This window comes from Anabrus simplex, chromosome 1, assembly GCF_040414725.1.
Source record: "Anabrus simplex isolate iqAnaSimp1 chromosome 1, ASM4041472v1, whole genome shotgun sequence".
Lineage (NCBI taxonomy): Eukaryota > Metazoa > Arthropoda > Insecta > Orthoptera > Tettigoniidae > Anabrus > Anabrus simplex.
Window position 1 is genome coordinate 1,406,239,567 of NC_090265.1, and position 20,451 is coordinate 1,406,260,017.

A 20,451-nucleotide genomic window follows, 5' to 3' on the forward strand; every position below is an offset into this window, starting at 1 on the left:
TTCTTGCCATCTTCAAAGGGGAAGTGTAAGGAAAGTTGTGTTAAGTGATTTCATCCTGTGGAAATATTGAATATTCGTGTGGACTTCACGTTGTAAGGTGATCTGGTATCCTGCCTATTCATCGCTGTTATCATCATTTCCTTAGGTGTTTTGGGGGAAATTGGGACTTGTTTTATTGAAAATGTTGTTTAATTTGAGTTGTAGGTTCATGTAATGTACTTAGAGTTTTACTTCTTCCGTCCGTTATTGTGAGGTGATGTTGAGATGGTTAGAGGATTCATGACCTAAGGAGTGTACCTCCTTTTGACCTTAGGGTATGGTTTCTGATCCTTGTGTATCGGTGAAGTTTGGTATTATGGGTTTGATTTTGGGAATTATGTTGGGGTGGCATTATGGTTTCGTTGAGAGGTGACTGTCTTCCTCTGAAGTCATGATGGTGTTATTGCTGTTGTTGTGATGATATTGGGGTGGGCACTCTGTGATTTGTGAGATGGTGTCGAGGATTTGTATGTCCTTTACCTTCGAGGCTGACACATCGGCACTGGTGGTCATTTGAGTGGTGATGTATTGTTGTTATTTGAGTTACTTATTTGGTGGGATATTGTAGTATGGACACCTTGAGGAGGTTGTACATTGCCTTTTTATTTTTCTCTTGGTGTCAAAGGTGGATTTGGTGAAAACTCATTTTATGTATCTACAACTCATTTTGGGAAAAATTCTTAACTATGTGTTTAGTTTCGGGTCTGTCACCTGACTTGTGGTTCAACTTCTTATATTCTCTGCCATAACCCGTTCTTCTGAAGTCATCTTGCTTTTGCTTGGGGATTTAAACGTTCATTTTAATTAACCTGCCTGGCTAAGGCATTTTATAATGGGAGTTTCACCTGAATGATGTTGTTGATATGGTAAGTTATCGTTCTGTGATGTAGAAGAATAAGTATGGGATTATTCGGTTCGTGCAGTCGGTACTGCGGTCATCGATCCTCTACCTGCATATGGGGGCTTGTAGAAGGAGTATATGATTTCAGAATAGTGTTGTTTCCCGTGTTTCTCCTGGTCATTTTCTGTCCCGGTGTAGGTGTTGATATTGTGTGTTCATTGCCTGGTAATTGGTGATAGTTCGGTTGTTGATGACCCACCTTACGCGTACCCTACATCTGAATTATACATATGTCTCCAACTGTAATTAACCTTTTACCGTTGGCTCTAAACATTCATATCTTCTACGCTAGCTTTGCTTATTGTTCTAAACGTGTTATTCAGTATTCTTCTCTTTATTGTTTCTTGTTTTCACCTTCTGCTTGGAACGAGTATATGTGTAGTAAGCCTATGGAAGTTGAAGCTGTGAGAATGGAATATTAATTTAAGCCAAGAAATGATTTGAAAATTTAAAAAGAAAGGCTTTATCATCTATTGATTTGGGGGTTATGATTTCACAGATATGACTGTTAAAATTTTATCTTTATTCATGTATTGATTTATTCGCTACTATTAGCTTGATGTGGTAATTTAGCGTGAGTGATTTGATACTCTGTTTATGCCTCTTGCAGTTGTATTCTGTACTGATTGGAGGAAACTGATGATAAAGTGATTAGTGCGATAAGTTACTTAAAGAATTATCTAATGTTTGTTGCACTGACTTGCTTCTCGTGGAGGCTTATGTTTTCCTAATTATTTTTCTATTTTCTTTCTTCTTCTTGTGTTTTCTTTTGGGAGGTATTTATGTGGTAATTTGGTTATCACTCATGAAGTCTTGTCTTCCCCTATTATTGTAGCCCGGAATCAATTTCAAAAGAGAATTTTGTTATGTTTAAAACATTGTAAGACCTGTCTTATTGTGTAGGTTGTACCTCTGAAAATTTATTGTGATTATGCGAAGTTCGATTACCTTAGAAACCTCGGTATTATCTGCACATTTCAAGGAAAACTGGCGTGCTGATGATATTGCGCGTGAAAACTGGACTTAATTGAACACTAAACAACTGCGTGTGGTATGTATCCCTGTTATACCTCACCCAAGTATACCTCTGCTCTCCTGGAGAAGTGTTTATGTTAAATTATTCTAGATGGAACTTTTCTTACATATATTCTTGAGACAACAGATGGTTTTTATCTATGACTGCTTGTTATACCCCACCCCAAGTTGATGGTTTCGGGGGGGAGGCTGTAATGGATTTAAAATTATTCTTCGCGATGGTACGATGCATTTGGTTATGTGTCTATTTTCTTGTCTGGCCCACCGTGTATTCAAACTTCAGAATTCCATGGACTTCTATAATTGATGATGGTGTGCTATCTAGCGGTCGACTTGGAATTTAAGCTGCGAGGTAGCTAGTTGTGGTGCTATCTGGGCGCTAGATGTGAAGCTTTCTCTGTCGTAGTCTGTCGACAATGCAGATAGCAGTTGTTCCGATTATTGATTTGTAGTCTGAAGACGGAGGAAAATGTCAAGAGTGTTAGCACGACCAGGGATAAAATAAGTAAAGGACTACTTACGATTATCCCAATCAAAAGGCCGTCGCACACTGTGGAAGCTCTGGACACAAGAGGTCAAGCGAATCATCTTAAAATAAGTTTACTTAATTAATTGGCTGAAATAATAACTCAAAATAAATTGATCAAACCAAATTTAATTAGGAAAATAATTTAAAAAAAAATTTTCGACCTCAAACAAAATAACAAATGAATTACCACCGCACAATGAACGTGCACACCATTCAGAAAAATTAATTAAGGATATTAATTGAAAATAAATTATTTTAACACTGACTCAAATTGCCAGGATGCAGTAAATGTTTTGAAAATAAACAAACGTAGGGCAATTGAAGATTTAAAATCTTAAGACAACTATTTTGAAAGAAGCTTGAAAACTTTCCTAATGAAATTCTCGGTCACTCCAGGCCTGCATTTAAAATTAATCAAATCGAAGAAAAGGCATGACTTCATATAATACCAAGAAATTATTCGAAACATGGGCATAAATCCAAAATTAGGATTAATAACCCAAATACTCTCCAATGAACGGTAGCTTAAACCAAATGAATTAATCAAACTCAACGAAAAACATTCCACCCGCACAAGGATCTACACCAAAAATCAGCTGAAAAAATAAGTTACCAATAATACGACGATCCTCAAATGTCAATGTCAACACGGCATGGCCACGGTAAGTTTGCATTCTGTTACACAGATGTAACAGATGACGAGCACCGAAATCAAAGCAAGCACTTGAAGTACCGAGGAAGTCATTAGAAGTCCTACATTAAAGTCCCACAGATTCTCTTTTAGTAGCCCGACATTCGCTTGAAAATATGATAATAAAAAAATAACTCGTTTTGGTGCACCAAACTAAAATTAATTGAAGTCAAGAAGGTAAACAAATGCCAACATGATTATTACAACACTGAAGCCTAAAACAAATATTATCATGTTACAAGATTTTTGTGAAGACCTGTTTTAGGAAGTTAATTTCTTTTAAAAACACATGCCCAATTTCACATACGAATTTAAATATCTCCGCGTATTAACACAATTATCTAATCCATTCCTTGGTCGCTTAGTTCACTACAAGGATGGATGCACCTTACTTAGGAGGTCGAAGAAAACAAATATACAACTAAAAAATTCAGAAGGATAACCAAATATTCAGGCCTATCGCCCAGATGGACAATCCATCACCCATGGTCTAGTTTCTCCACCATCTCCTCTTCTTGCATCTTGATTTACTACTCTTCTTAAAACACAATCAGTAGAGAATAGGTTCCTCCGTCTTCAAACTACAAATCAATAATCGGAACAACTGCTATCTGCATTGTCGACAGACTACGACAGAGAAAGCTTCACATCTAGCGCCCAGATAGCACCACAACTAGCTACCTCGCAGCTTAAATTCCAAGTCGACCGCTAGATAGCACACCATCATCAATTATAGAAGTCCATGGAATTCTGAAGTTTGAATACACGGTGGGCCAGACAAGAAAATAGACACATAACCAAATGCATCGTACCATCGCGAAGAATAATTTTAAATCCATTACAGCCTCCCCCCCGAAACCATCAACTTGGGGTGGGGTATAACAAGCAGTCATAGATAAAAACCATCTGTTGTCTCAAGAATATATGTAAGAAAAGTTCCATCTAGAATAATTTAACATAAATACTTCTCCAGGAGAGCAGAGGTATACTTGGGTGAGGTATAACAGGGATACATACCACACGCAGTTGTTTAGTGTTCAATTAAGTCCAGTTTTCACGCGCAATATCATCAGCACGCCAGTTTTCCTTGAAATGTGCAGATAATACCGAGGTTTCTAAGGTAATCGAACTTCGCATAATCACAATAAATTTTCAGAGGTACAACCTACACAATAAGACAGGTCTTACAATGTTTTAAACATAACAAAATTCTCTTTTGAAATTGATTCCGGGCTACAATAATAGGGGAAGACAAGACTTCATGAGTGATAACCAAATTACCACATAAATACCTCCCAAAAGAAAACACAAGAAGAAGAAAGAAAATAGAAAAATAATTAGGAAAACATAAGCCTCCACGAGAAGCAAGTCAGTGCAACAAACATTAGATAATTCTTTAAGTAACTTATCGCACTAATCACTTTATCATCAGTTTCCTCCAATCAGTACAGAATACAACTGCAAGAGGCATAAACAGAGTATCAAATCACTCACGATAAATTACCACATCAAGCTAATAGTAGCGAATAAATCAATACATGAATAAAGATAAAATTTTAACAGATATATTTGTGAAATCAAAACCCCCCAATCAATAGATGATAAAGCCTTTCTTTTTAAATTTTCAAATCATTTCTTGGCTTAAATTAATATTCCATTCTCACAGCTTCAACTTCCATAGGCTTACTACACATATACTCGTTCCAAGCAGAAGGTGAAAACAAGAAACAATAAATAGAAGAATACTGAATAACACGTTTAGAACAATAAGCAAAGCTAGCGTAGAAGATATGAATGTTTAGAGCCAAGGGTAAAAGGTGAATTACAGTTGGAGACATATGTATAATTCAGATGTAGGGTACGCGTAAGGTGGGTCATCAACAACCGAACTATCACCAATTACCAGGCAATGAACACACAATATCAACACCTACACCAGGACAGAAAATGACCAGGAGAAACACGGGAAACAACACTATTCTGAAATCATATACTCCTTCTACAAGCCCCCATATGCAGGTAGAGGATCGATGACCGCAGTACCGACTGCACGAACCGAATAATCCCATACTTATTCTTCTACATCACAGAACGATAACTTACCATATCAACGACATCATTCAGGTGAAACTCCCATTATAAAATGCCTTAGCCAGGCAGGTTAATTAAAATGAACGTTTAAATCCCCAAGCAAAAGCAAGATGACTTCAGAAGAACGGGTTATGGCAGAGAATATAAGAAGTTGAACCACAAGTCAGGTGACAGACCCGAAACTAAACACATAGTTAAGAATTTTTCCCAAAATGAGTTGTAGATACATAAAATGAGTTTTCACCAAATCCACCTTTGACACCAAGAGAAAAATAAAAAGGCAATGTACAACCTCCTCAAGGTGTCCATACTACAATAACCCACCAAATAAGTAACTCAAATAACAACAATACATCACCACTCAAATGACCACCAGTGCCGATGCGTCAGCCACGAAGGTAAAGGACATACAAATCCTCGACACCATCTCACAAATCACAGAGTGCCCACCCAATATCATTTCACAACAACCACAATAACACCATCATGACTTCAGAGGAACACAGTCACCTCTCAACGAAACCATAATGCCACCCCAACATAATTCCCAAAATCAAACCCATGATACCAAACTTCACCAATACTCAAGGATCAGAAACCATACCCTAAGGTCAAAAGGAGGTACACTCCTTAGGTCATGAATCCTTTAACTATCTCAACATCACTTCACCATAACGGACGGAAGAAGTAAAACTCTAAGTACATTACATGAATCTACAACTCCAATTAAACAATATACAATAAAACAAGTCGAAATTTTCCCCGAAACACCTTAGAAAATGATGATAACAGCGATGAATAGGCATGGTACCAGATCACCTTACAACGAGAAGTCCACACGGGTATACAATACTTCAACAGGATGAAATCACTTTCCTTATACTTCCCCAGTTCAAGATGGCATCAACACCTAATCAGTAGACTATACCACAATTTCAAAACACTAGAACATAATTGACAGACCAGAACATAAAATAATTTTTCAACTAACACAGGTTCAACTTTCCTCCACAACTACACCACCTAGTTGAATAAGAAGAAGGACAAGGAATTAATCCATAATTAATAATTATGTTTCAAGTAACCTCGAACTAGATATCAAACAAGTAAAATCCAAGATAGAAATTGAAAACCATTCATAGCGAGGCATAAATAGGCACGATGAGTTGGAGACCACTAGTACTATTAGATGAAGAGAGCTCAATAAGTTTGTCATCACAACAGATCAAAAATAAATGCCAAGCTATCAAACATCTGAAGAAACAGGATAGAATTAGGGATAGCAGAAACTCAGGAGGGAACACAATCTGGAACCAGGTAACCAGCCTACTTCACAGAATCACCGATACAATTCATCCCACCATGGAACATCCAACCAATTTTAAAAAGGCAAATTAAATCCTTCGGTAGAAGAACCAACAGGGAAATAACGAGCAAGGACCCATACTACACATACCACAATTGTCCTTTGCAGAACCTCGGCGTTACCCGGTCTATAAATATGTGATGTCAAGATCACACTGTCGCTCCACAGCCAAACAGGTACCACCCCCAATATTCCCCAGGGGACGAGGTAAATAAAATATAAGTAGCGGAATAGAAGTCGAGTCGATGGAAATGCTCAAGAGTCCTTGAAGAAGACAGTTACACCTCAAATGGCCCCCATAAACCATCATTAGTAGGATTCCAGTACCGGCTAAAGGATTTGCTATTTAGTCCCATACCTAAGTATCAAATCCAATAACACGGCAAGATGACAACAACCATGTCAAGAGACATAAGAACCACTGAGAGAAAATGCCATTGAGTGGCAGGTAAACATAAAATGGGCTTTACAGAAAAAGGTTAAACACAAGAGGACGTCGGATCAACAGGCAATGAATGAAGAGAGGAAGGAAGGAACCAGATCACAAGAACCAGATACATAATTACCACGAGGGTGCACAATAACAACAATGCAAGGGACAGTCAGGCATGAGAAACATCAATCACCAAATAAGGTTTACCCCAGGATGAAAACAAACAGAAATTAAGAAAGGCCAGGTAAATTAATTAATACTCAACCAAGAAGATCACGATTACAGAAACTTGAAGTGGCTCAAACACCTGATGAATACCTCACAACCAAGGTAAGAGGGCTTCGACACATCAGAATAGCAGAACACATGCAAGCAATAATTAAGACAGGGAAAACCAGTAAAAACTCCAAGGTTTAGGTACAAGACCAACAAGTCATCCCAATCAGATACTGATTCACATGGCTCAACCATGATGATAACTGCCCAATAAACGGTTGATATATAGAGATAACCAAAACATTAACCAGGTCAGTAACGATAGTCATACAAGGTAGATGGTATTCATATCGAATTCCACACAAGGGCAAAAAAAATATATCACTAATTGATTGTGACATAACCCATACTTGATCGCACAAGAGTGGATGCATATAACGGCACACATCAAGCTCACTACACATTAGAAGTAGGTAAATAAACCAAATTTAAGAAATAACACAATAAGTCAGATAAAGTTAATTAATTTCAAAATAAAAACACACCAAAGCATAAAACCACCTCACTGATTAAATAAATTTTCAAGAAATCATGACGTGCACACCCGATCATCCAATATCAACAATCAAGGTACAGTTACCGACATGAAAATAACAGTGGTTAGAAAAAGGTAATAAGACCAAATAAATATATATCATCATCAATGTCAAGGTAACAGAGCTCAGCTAATAATAATGAAAGAGCGCCACATATCACAGCACACCATATCCACCTAAGGTTTTACACAAGTAAACAGATATAGAAGGCCATGCTCAGAGATTAGGTTGAATATTTTCTCGGGTGCTCCTTAGCTCCATAAGCATACCCCTTATTGGATGAAGAAGAGATGACACGATGAGTAGTAAAATTATTAGTCCTACACGAAACAGAGGGAGGAGGATACCTAGTGTGCCGGGACTCATCTCCATGTTTTACATCCTCGGCAAATGTACAGGCTTCCTCAAGTTCTCCAAAATTACTAGGACACTTAGTCAAAGATAAAAAGGACCGATATTGAGGAGTAATGCCTTTGATTACACAAGCTACCATCTCTTCTTCCGGTACCATGATTTTAAAAACCTCGCAATAAAATTTCAAATCCAAGACATAGGCCAATAGATTTTCATGCAAGAACTGCGTCCTATAACAATGTTTTGGAACCAGACTTTGTAACGCAAGGGACGGAATAAATCTTGCCAAGATCAACTCGTGAAATTCATTTACACTTAAATTACTGCTAATAGCCTTAGAGATTTCTCTTTTAAGAACACCTTGACAGTTGGGAAATAACACACTAAAAATTCCCAGCGCATCCATGCAATACACATTAGCCGACTCAGATAACTCTACTAGAAACCGCAGGAATCTGATGGTTTCGTCAATGGAATCTACAGAAAAGATCATTACATTTTTGAAAAGATCCTTAATAGAATTAGGAGCCGAACATGACCTAATCAACAAATTCTCAACCGCAGGACTAAGTCCGCAGCAATGAGATAAGGATGGATTATTGACGGTCTGAGAAGTAATTAACTCATTAGTGGCACCAAGGTTGTTACCTTCATTAGTTTCAATCTCATCACTTAATGATAACTGACCAACCTTCTTCATATTAATCATAAAATCGAGTTCAACCGAAACATTAATTACTGAAGTTAATAACGAAGTACATTGAGACATCAATTCACCTTCAGGTCCAAGAGAAATCAAATCTTGCACCCTGTTAATAAAGTGATTGGTACGAGCTTTTAATCTTCTCAATTGGTAATCTGATGGATTACACTCTTTTAACTGTTTTACAAACACTAATAATTCGTTAATAGAACTGGACATTGCCTGCACTGACTTACCCAAGTCGACGCTCATGTTACCTGGATCTACAGGGGAATCAAGGCAGGCCAGAAGCAAGTTAACATCGCCTTCCATAGAACCAGTGGACACCAAACCCCGAATATCGAGCTCGTACAACAGCTCACCCTTCCTCAGCATTCTTGGCAACAACACGGCACGTGCACTCATTTTGATATGAAACAGAAAACGCCAAGGTTAGCACTCCACACAAGCCTGTCTTTCCCTTCACAAGTTTAGTTAACTAGTCTCAATTGATTTATTATTTCAGCCAAGGTGATATCAACGGCCTGACAACATAGCCAACGGTTACAATAAACAAGAAAGAAAAATATGCTTCCACAAGATATCAGAACGTAGCTGTACAGAAAACTACACAATCTGATACCAACACAAATAATGAGAATAACAGAACGTAGTTGCAAAGGCAACCACGCAATCTGCTACCAAACACACTCTCACAACATAAGGAAAATGTCAAGAGTGTTAGCACGACCAGGGATAAAATAAGTTAAAGGACAACTTACGAATTATCCCAACAAAAGGCCGTCGCAGACTGTGGAAGCTCTGGACACAAGGGGCCAAGCGAATCAACTTAAAATAAGCTTACTTAGTTAATTGGCTGAAATAATAACTCAAAATAAATTGATCAAACCAGATTTAATTAGGAAAATAATTTAAAAATTTTCGACCTCAAACAAAATAACAAATGAATTACCACCGCACAATGAACGTGCACACCATTCAGAAAAATTAATTAAGGATATTAATTGAAAATAAATTATTTTAACACTGACTCAAATTGCCAGGATGCAGTAAATGTTTTGAAAATAAACAAACGTAGGGCAATTGAAGATTTAAAATCTTAAGACAACTATTTTGAAAGAAGCTTGAAAACCTTCCTAATGAAATTCTCGGTCACTCCAGGCCTGCATTTAAAATTAATCAAATCGAAGAAAAGGCATGACTTCATTTAATACCAAGAAATTATTCGAAACATGGGCATAAATCCAAAATTAGGATTAATAACCCAAATACTCACCAATGAACGGTAGCTTAAACCAAATGAATTAATCAAACACAACGAAAAACTTTCCACACGCACAAGGATCTACACCAAAAATCAGCAGAATAATGGTTTCCAATAATACGACGATACTTAAATGTCAATGTCAACACGGCATGGCCACGGTAAGTTTGCATTCTGTTACACAGATGTAACAGATGACGAGCACCGAAATCAAAACAAGCACTTGAAGTACCGAGGAAGTCATTAGAAGTCCTACATTAAGGTCGCACAGATTCTATTTTAGTAGCCCGACATTCGCTTGAAAATATTATAATTAAAAAAAATAACTTGCTTTGGTGCACCAAACTAAAATTAATTGAAGTCAAGAAGGTAAACAAATGCCAACATGATCATTACAACACTGAAGCCTAAAACAAATATTATCATGTTACAAGATTTTTATGAAAACCTGTTTTAGGAAGTTAATTTCTTTTAAAAACACATGCCCAATTTCACATACGAATTTAAATATCTCCGCGTATTAACACAATTATCTAATCCATTCCTTGGTCGCTTAGTTCACTACAAAGATGGATGCACCTTACTTAGGAGGTCGAAGAAAACAAATATACAATTAAAAAAAAATTCAGAAGGATAACCAAATATTCAGGCCTATCGCCCAGATGGACAATCCATCACCCATGGTCTAGTTTCTCGACCATCTCCTCTTCTTGCATCTTGATTTACTAGTCTTCTTAAAGCACAATCAGTAGAGAATAGGTTCCTCCGTCTTCAGACTACAAATCAATAATCGGAACAACTGCTATCTGCATTGTCGACAGACTACGACAGAGAAAGCTTCACATCTAGCGCCCAGATAGCACCACAACTAGCTACCTCGCTGCTTAAATTCCAAGTCGACCGCTAGATAGCACACCATCATCAATTATAGAAGTCCATGGAATTCTGAAGTTTGAATACACGGTGGGCCAGACAAGAAAATAGACACATAACCAAATGCATCGTACCATCGCGAAGAATAATTTTAAATCCATTACAGCCTCCCCCCCGAAACCATCAACTTGGGGTGGGGTATAACAAGCAGTCATAGATAAAAACCATCTGTTGTCTCAAGAATATATGTAAGAAAAGTTCCATCTAGAATAATTTAACATAAACACTTCTCCAGGAGAGCAGAGGTATACTTGGGTGAGGTATAACAGGGATACATACCACACGCAGTTGTTTAGTGTTCAATTAAGTCCAGTTTTCACGCGCAATATCATCAGCACGCCAGTTTTCCTTGAAATGTGCAGATAATACCGAGGTTTCTAAGGTAATAGAACTTCGCATAATCACAATAAATTTTCAGAGGTACAACCTACACAATAAGACAGGTCTTACAATGTTTTAAACATAACAAAATTCTCTTTTGAAATTGATTCCGGGCTACAATAATAGGGGAAGACAAGACTTCATGAGTGATAACCAAATTACCACATAAATACCTCCCAAAAGAAAACACAAGAAGAAGAAAGAAAATAGAAAAATAATTAGGAAAACATAAGCCTCCACGAGAAGCAAGTCAGTGCAACAAACATTAGATAATTCTTTAAGTAACTTATCGCACTAATCACTTTATCATCAGTTTCCTCCAATCAGTACAGAATACAACTGCAAGAGGCATAAACAGAGTATCAAATCACTCACGCTAAATTACCACATCAAGCTAATAGTAGCGAATAAATCAATACATGAATAAAGATAAAATTTTAACAGATATATTTGTGAAATCAAAACCCCCCAATCAATAGATGATAAAGCCTTTCTTTTTAAATTTTCAAATCATTTCTTGGCTTAAATTAATATTCCATTCTCACAGCTTCAACTTCCATAGGCTTACTACACATATACTCGTTCCCAGCAGAAGGTGAAAACAAGAAACAATAAATAGAAGAATACTGAATAACACGTTTAGAACAATAAGCAAAGCTAGCGTAGAAGATATGAATGTTTAGAGCCAAAGGTAAAAGGTTAATTACAGTTGGAGACATATGTATAATTCAGATGTAGGGTACGCGTAAGGAGGGTCATCAACAACCGAACTATCACCAATTACCAGGCAATGAACACACAATATCAACACCTACACCGGGACAGAAAATGACCAGGAGAAACACGGGAAACAACACTATTCTGAAATCATATACTCCTTCTACAAGCCCCCATATGCAGGTAGAGGCTCGATGACCGCAGTACCGACTGCACGAACCGAATAATCCCATACTTATTCTTCTACATCACAGAACGATAACTTACCATATCAACGACATCATTCAGGTGAAACTCCCATTATAAAATGCCTTAGCCAGGCAGGTTAATTAAAATGAACGTTTAAATCCCCAAGCAAAAGCAAGATGACTTCAGAAGAACGGGTTATGGCAGAGAATATAAGAAGTTGAACCACAAGTCAGGTGACAGACCCGAAACTAAACACATAGTTAAGAATTTTTCCCAAAATGAGTTGTAGATACATAAAATGAGTTTTCACCAAATCCACCTTTGACACCAAGAGAAAAATAAAAAGGCAATGTACAACCTCCTCAAGGTGTCCATACTACAATAACCCCCCAAATAAGTAACTCAAATAACAACAATACATCACCACTCAAATGACCACCAGTGCCGATGTGTCAGCCACGAAGGTAAAGGACATACAAATCCTCGACACCATCTCACAAATCACAGAGTGCCCACCCAATATCATTTCACAACAACCACAATAACACCATCATGACTTCAGAGGAACACAGTCACCTCTCAACGAAACCATAATGCCACCCCAACATAATTCCCAAAATCAAACCCATGATACCAAACTTCACCAATACTCAAGGATCAGAAACCATACCCTAAGGTCAAAAGGAGGTACACTCCTTAGGTCATGAATCCTTTAACTATCTCAACATCACTTCACCATAACGGACGGAAGAAGTAAAACTCTAAGTACATTACATGAATCTACAACTCCAATTAAACAATATACAATAAAACAAGTCGAAATTTTCCCCGAAACACCTTAGAAAATGATGATAACAGCGATGAATAGGCATGGTACCAGATCACCTTACAACGAGAAGTCCACACGGGTATACAATACTTCAACAGGATGAAATCACTTTCCTTATACTTCCCCAGTTCAAGATGGCATCAACACCTAATCAGTAGACTATACCACAATTTCAAAACACTAGAACATAATTGACAGACCAGAACATAAAATAATTTTTCAACTAACACAGGTTCAACTTTCCTCCACAACTACACCACCTAGTTGAATAAGAAGAAGGACAAGGAATTAATCCATAATTAATAATTATGTTTCAAGTAACCTCGAACTAGATATCAAACAAGTAAAATCCAAGATAGAAATTGAAAACCATTCATAGCGAGGCATAAATAGGCACGATGAGTTGGAGACCACTAGTACTATTAGATGAAGAGAGCTCAATAAGTTTGTCATCACAACAGATCAAAAATAAATGCCAAGCTATCAAACATCTGAAGAAACAGGATAGAATTAGGGATAGCAGAAACTCAGGAGGGAACACAATCTGGAACCAGGTAACCAGCCTACTTCACAGAATCACCGATACAATTCATCCCACCATGGAACATCCAACCAATTTTAAAAAGGCAAATTAAATCCTTCGGTAGAAGAACCAACAGGGAAATAACGAGCAAGGACCCATACTACACATACCACAATTGTCCTTTGCAGAACCTCGGCGTTACCCGGTCTATAAATATGTGATGTCAAGATCACACTGTCGCTCCACAGCCAAACAGGTACCACCCCCAATATTCCCCAGGGGACGAGGTAAATAAAATATAAGTAGCGGAATAGAAGTCGAGTCGATGGAAATGCTCAAGAGTCCTTGAAGAAGACAGTTACACCTCAAATGGCCCCCATAAACCATCATTAGTAGGATTCCAGTACCGGCTAAAGGATTTGCTATTTAGTCCCATACCTAAGTATCAAATCCAATAACACGGCAAGATGACAACAACCATGTCAAGAGACATAAGAACCACTGAGAGAAAATGCCATTGAGTGGCAGGTAAACATAAAATGGGCTTTACAGAAAAAGGTTAAACACAAGAGGACGTCGGATCAACAGGCAATGAATGAAGAGAGGAAGGAAGGAACCAGATCACAAGAACCAGATACATAATTACCACGAGGGTGCACAATAACAACAATGCAAGGGACAGTCAGGCATGAGAAACATCAATCACCAAATAAGGTTTACCCCAGGATGAAAACAAACAGAAATTAAGAAAGGCCAGGTAAATTAATTAATACTCAACCAAGAAGATCACGATTACAGAAACTTGAAGTGGCTCAAACACCTGATGAATACCTCACAACCAAGGTAAGAGGGCTTCGACACATCAGAATAGCAGAACACATGCAAGCAATAATTAAGACAGGGAAAACCAGTAAAAACTCCAAGGTTTAGGTACAAGACCAACAAGTCATCCCAATCAGATACTGATTCACATGGCTCAACCATGATGATAACTGCCCAATAAACGGTTGATATATAGAGATAACCAAAACATTAACCAGGTCAGTAACGATAGTCATACAAGGTAGATGGTATTCATATCGAATTCCACACAAGGGCAAAAAAAATATATCACTAATTGATTGTGACATAACCCATACTTGATCGCACAAGAGTGGATGCATATAACGGCACACATCAAGCTCACTACACATTAGAAGTAGGTAAATAAACCAAATTTAAGAAATAACACAATAAGTCAGATAAAGTTAATTAATTTCAAAATAAAAACACACCAAAGCATAAAACCACCTCACTGATTAAATAAATTTTCAAGAAATCATGACGTGCACACCCGATCATCCAATATCAACAATCAAGGTACAGTTACCGACATGAAAATAACAGTGGTTAGAAAAAGGTAATAAGACCAAATAAATATATATCATCATCAATGTCAAGGTAACAGACCTCAGCTAATAATAATGAAAGAGCGCCACATATCACAGCACACCATACCCACCTAAGGTTTTACACAAGTAAACAGATATAGAAGGCCATGCTCAGAGATTAGGTTGAATATTTTCTCGGGTGCTCCTTAGCTCCATAAGCATACCCCTTATTGGATGAAGAAGAGATGACACGATGAGTAGTAAAATTATTAGTCCTACACGAAACAGAGGGAGGAGGATACCTAGTGTGCCGGGACTCATCTCCATGTTTTACATCCTCGGCAAATGTACAGGCTTCCTCAAGTTCTCCAAAATTACTAGGACACTTAGTCAAAGATAAAAAGGACCGATATTGAGGAGTAATGCCTTTGATTACACAAGCTACCATCTCTTCTTCCGGTACCATGATTTTAAAAACCTCGCAATAAAATTTCAAATCCAAGACATAGGCCAATAGATTTTCATGCAAGAACTGCGTCCTATAACAATGTTTTGGAACCAGACTTTGTAACGCAAGGGACGGAATAAATCTTGCCAAGATCAACTCGTGAAATTCATTTACACTTAAATTACTGCTAATAGCCTTATAGATTTCTCTTTTAAGAACACCTTGACAGTTGGGAAATAACACACTAAAAATTCCCAGGGCATCCATGCAATACACATTAGCCGACTCAGATAATTCTACTAGAAACCGCAGGAATCTGATGGTTTCGTCAATGGAATCTACAGAAAAGGTCATTACATTTTTGAAAAGATCCTTAATAGAATTAGGAGCCGAACATGACCTAATCAACAAATTCTCAACCGCAGGACTAAGTCCGCAGCAATGAGATAAGGATGGATTATTGACGGTCTGAGAAGTAATTAACTCATTAGTGGCACCAAGGTTGTTACCTTCATTAGTTTCAATCTCATCACTTAATGATAACTGACCAACCTTCTTCATATTAATCATAAAATCGAGTTCAACCGAAACATTAATTACTGAAGTTAATAACGAAGTACATTGAGACATCAATTCACCTTCAGGTCCAAGAGAAATCAAATCTTGCACCCTGTTAATAAAGTGATTGGTACGAGCTTTTAATCTTCTCAATTGGTAATCTGATGGATTACACTCTTTTAACTGTTTTACAAACACTAATAATTCGTTAATAGAACTGGGCGATAGGCCTGAATATTTGGTTATCCTTCTGAATTTTTTTTTAATTGTATATTTGTTTTCTTCGACCTCCTAAGTAAGGTGCATCCATCTTTGTAGTGAACTAAGCGACCAAGGAATGGATTAGATAATTGTGTTAATACGCGGAGATATTTAAATTCGTATGTGAAATTGGGCATGTGTTTTTAAAAGAAATTAACTTCCTAAAACAGGTTTTCATAAAAATCTTGTAACATGATAATATTTGTTTTAGGCTTCAGTGTTGTAATGATCATGTTGGCATTTGTTTACCTTCTTGACTTCAATTAATTTTAGTTTGGTGCACCAAAGCAAGTTATTTTTTTTAATTATAATATTTTCAAGCGAATGTCGGGCTACTAAAATAGAATCTGTGCGACCTTAATGTAGGACTTCTAATGACTTCCTCGGTACTTCAAGTGCTTGTTTTGATTTCGGTGCTCGTCATCTGTTACATCTGTGTAACAGAATGCAAACTTACCGTGGCCATGCCGTGTTGACATTGACATTTAAGTATCGTCGTATTATTGGAAACCATTATTCTGCTGATTTTTGGTGTAGATCCTTGTGCGTGTGGAAAGTTTTTCGTTGTGTTTGATTAATTCATTTGGTTTAAGCTACCGTTCATTGGTGAGTATTTGGGTTATTAATCCTAATTTTGGATTTATGCCCATGTTTCGAATAATTTCTTGGTATTAAATGAAGTCATGCCTTTTCTTCGATTTGATTAATTTTAAATGCAGGCCTGGAGTGACCGAGAATTTCATTAGGAAGGTTTTCAAGCTTCTTTCAAAATAGTTGTCTTAAGATTTTAAATCTTCAATTGCCCTACGTTTGTTTATTTTCAAAACATTTACTGCATCCTGGCAATTTGAGTCAGTGTTAAAATAATTTATTTTCAATTAATATCCTTAATTAATTTTTCTGAATGGTGTGCACGTTCATTGTGCGGTGGTAATTCATTTGTTATTTTGTTTGAGGTCGAAAATTTTTAAATTATTTTCCTAATTAAATCTGGTTTGATCAATTTATTTTCTGTACAGCTACGTTCTGATATCTTGTGGAAGCGTGCTGGGCCCATAACCCAGAGGTCCGTGGATCGAAACCACGCTCTGCTACCAAACACACTCTCACAACATAAGGAAAATGTCAAGAGTGTTAGCACGACCAGGGATAAAATAAGTAAAGGACTACTTACGATTATCCCAATCAAAAGGCCGTCGCACACTGTGGAAGCTCTGGACACAAGAGGTCTAGCGAATCATCTTAAAATAAGTTTACTTAATTAATTGGCTGAAATAATAACTCAAAATAAATTGATCAAACCAAATTTAATTAGGAAAATAATTTAAAAAAAATTTTCGACCTCAAACAAAATAACAAATGAATTACCACCGCACAATGAACGTGCACACCATTCAGAAAAATTAATTAAGGATATTAATTGAAAATAAATTATTTTAACACTGACTCAAATTGCCAGGATGCAGTAAATGTTTTGAAAATAAACAAACGTAGGGCAATTGAAGATTTAAAATCTTAAGACAACTATTTTGAAAGAAGCTTGAAAACTTTCCTAAGGAAATTCTCGGTCACTCCAGGCCTGCATTTAAAATTAATCAAATCGAAGAAAAGGCATGACTTCATTTAATACCAAGAAATTATTCGAAACATGGGCATAAATCCAAAATTAGGATTAATAACCCAAATACTCTCCAATGAACGGTAGCTTAAACCAAATGAATTAATCAAACTCAACGAAAAACATTCCACACGCACAAGGATCTACACCAAAAATCAGCTGAAAAAATAAGTTACCAATAATACGACGATCCTCAAATGTCAATGTCAACACGGCATGGCCACGGTAAGTTTGCATTCTGTTACACAGATGTAACAGATGACGAGCACCGAAATCAAAGCAAGCACTTGAAGTACCGAGGAAGTCATTAGAAGTCCTACATTAAAGTCCCACAGATTCTCTTTTAGTAGCCCGACATTCGCTTGAAAATATGATAATAAAAAAATAACTCGTTTTGGTGCACCAAACTAAAATTAATTGAAGTCAAGAAGGTAAACAAATGCCAACATGATTATTACAACACTGAAGCCTAAAACAAATATTATCATGTTACAAGATTTTTGTGAAGACCTGTTTTAGGAAGTTAACTTCTTTTAAAAACACATGCCCAATTTCACATACGAATTTAAATATCTCCGCGTATTAACACAATTATCTAATCCATTCCTTGGTCGCTTAGTTCACTACAAGGATGGATGCACCTTACTTAGGAGGTCGAAGAAAACAAATATACAACTAAAAATTCAGAAGGATAACCAAATATTCAGGCCTATCGCCCAGATGGACAATCCATCACCCATGGTCTAGTTTCTCCACCATCTCCTCTTCTTGCATCTTGATTTACTACTCTTCTTAAAGCACAATCAGTAGAGAATAGGTTCCTCCGTCTTCAAACTACAAATCAATAATCGGAACAACTGCTATCTGCATTGTCGACAGACTACGACAGAGAAAGGTTCACATCTAGCGCCCAGATAGCACCACAACTAGCTACCTCGCAGCTTAAATTCCAAGTCGACCGCTAGATAGCACACCATCATCAATTATAGAAGTCCATGGAATTCTGAAGTTTGAATACACGGTGGGCCAGACAAGAAAATAGACACATAACCAAATGCATCGTACCATCGCGAAGAATAATTTTAAATCCATTACAGCCTCCCCCCCGAAACACACTCTCACAACATAAGGAAAATGTCAAGAGTGTTAGCACGACCAGGGATAAAATAAGTAAAGGACTACTTACGATTATCCCAATCAAAAGGTCGTCGCACACTGTGGAAGCTCTGGACACAAGAGGACAAGCGAATCATCTTAAAATAAGCTTACTTAATTAATTGGCTGAAATAATAACTCAAAATAAATTGATCAAACCAAATTTAATTAGGAAAATAATTAAAAAAAAATTTCGACCTCAAACAAAATAACAAATGAATTACCACCGCACAATGAACGTGCACACCATTCAGAAAAATTAATTAAGGATATTAATTGAAAATAAATTACTTTAACACTGACTCAAATTGCCAGGATGCAGTAAATGTTTTGAAAATAAACAAACGTAGGCCAATAGAAGATTTAAAATCTTAAGACAACTATTATTGAAAGGAGCTTGAAAACTTTCCTAATGAAATTCTCGGTCACTCCAGGCCTGCGTTTAAAATTAATCAAATCGAAGAAAAGGCATGACTTCTGTTAATACCAAGAAATTATTCGAAACATGGGCAAAAATCCATAATTAGGATAAATAACCAAATACTCACCAATGAACGGTCCTCAACACTGATGCCGCGTGGGTATCTACTATCTTATAAATAAAGTTGTAGGGGGTCCGCTGTCTGTAATTTCGTTTGTTTTGCCAATTTTTCTGATATTTATCCGTTTTAGGTCAACTCAAGACCGAATCGGTGGTTTTTACTTTTCGTGTCTGTTTGTTCCACCATCACGGCAAAACGACTGGATAGATTTCAACCAAACTTCATATTTGGAGTATACTCACCCCGAAGAAGTTTTCTATATACATTTCATTTTAAAATCTTTGACTAGACGGGGGTTTATAGCAAAACCAGGACGGTTTTCCTCCATTTTCTCTTATACTATTGATTTCCTGTAAACTCCGTGGACCGTATGTGAAACGTCTCTTCATTATAAACAACTTTCGTTATGTTCATAATTTACCTTACTATTCAAATGACGGAGAAATTTACTATTTTTCCGGTTATCATGGTCTACGTGTGTGACCGACAACGAACCTACAGGTTACCATGGCAACGTCTCTGACTGCTTGCCAGCAGGGAAGTAACGTATTGCCATTTTCCTCATCATACCTTTAAATTCATGGTCGTTCCTTGGGTAGAAGGCAAGAGAGGGCGTCTATCGGCCATTCTGCGGGATATTGGCGGAATATCGTTGGAGTTTATAACCGTCCTCGAATAGCTCAAGTAATAGCAGCATTAGTCATCTTAT